General features: G+C 32.3%; 1 protein-coding gene across 1 annotated transcript in view; it reads left to right on the top strand.

Annotated features, from left to right (window-relative positions):
- The window catches only part of cop1 (COP1 E3 ubiquitin ligase), a 16,648-nt gene extending 16,300 nt beyond the window's left edge, over positions 1–348 (top strand). Inside the window, exon 20 of the mRNA XM_046852268.1 lies at positions 1–348. This exon is cut by the window's left edge and continues 670 nt beyond it. The gene's annotated coding sequence lies outside the window, so the exon portion shown is untranslated.
- Positions 349–1,115: the final 767 nt, after the last annotated feature.

Here is a 1,115-nt window from a genome sequence, read left to right as displayed (position 1 = left end):
TTTTTAACCTAGTCATTAGTTGCCATGACTTTCTTATTCTTTTTCCCCCTTGTGGACATATTTTGTCTAACTGAGGGATGAATAAGACGTTATGATGACACTATGTATTCTCTATTGGGATTATTTAATGACCACCCAAAAACACTGCTGCTCTTTTTATCATTACATTTCTGTACAAGTATTATTTATTTTTATAATTTATAGAAACATTGTGAACTTCACAACCAATTATAGAGTGTAGGTTTTTTGGAGCTTGGACTTCTGTTGCATCCCAGTAATTCCCTCTTTTGTGTACCCATTCTATGATTTTAACCTATTCATCTGAATGAATAAATGATTTTCTTTGCATCTGTGCATTGTTTAGATTTTTGTCCTCCAGTTTGGTTAGACCTAGACTTTAGGTAAAAAAATTTTTTGCTCATACTTGTCTTTGCAGAGAAATATTTGTCTTATTTTTTTCTTCAATTACCAAGTACTGTCAAAGTATCATTAGTGTAAATGTCTATGTGGAATTTAAAAACAAACCACAGTGTTACCCAGGGTGAGAAATGTCTAGAATATATTAGTTATCCTTTCAGTAAGACTTTAAATACTTTGTAAGTCATGCTGTGTGTAGTGAATGACTGAAGTAGGGTCATATTAAAGAGAGAAAAACATTAAACATATAATTAAAAAAAAAAATAATAATAATAATAATAATGCTTATATTGGTTTAATGAAAATGAATCAATAGTGATGCCTGTAAATGTGTAGAAATTCAAATGGAACAATGTTAGCTGGAAGTGTGTGTGTGTGTGTGTGTGTGTGTGTGTGTGTGTGTGTGTGTGTGTGTGTGTGTGTGTGTGTGTGTGTGTTCATGTATGTACATACAGTGGGTATGGAAAGTATTCAGACCCCCTTAAATTCTTCACTCGTTATATTGCAGCCATTTGCTAAAATCATTCAAGTTCATTTCTTTTCCTCAATGTACACATAGCACCCCATATTGACAGAAAAACAGAATTGTTGACATTTTTGCAGATTTATTAGAAAAACTGAAATATCACATGGGCCTAAGTATTCAGACTCTTTGCTGTGACACTCATATATTTAACTCATGTGCTATCCATTTCTTC

This window comes from Silurus meridionalis, chromosome 6 (genome assembly GCF_014805685.1).
Source record: "Silurus meridionalis isolate SWU-2019-XX chromosome 6, ASM1480568v1, whole genome shotgun sequence".
NCBI classification, from domain to species: Eukaryota; Metazoa; Chordata; class Actinopteri; order Siluriformes; family Siluridae; genus Silurus; species Silurus meridionalis.
The sequence above is the reverse complement of the archived record's forward strand: the minus strand, read 5'-3'. Positions and strand labels throughout refer to the sequence as shown.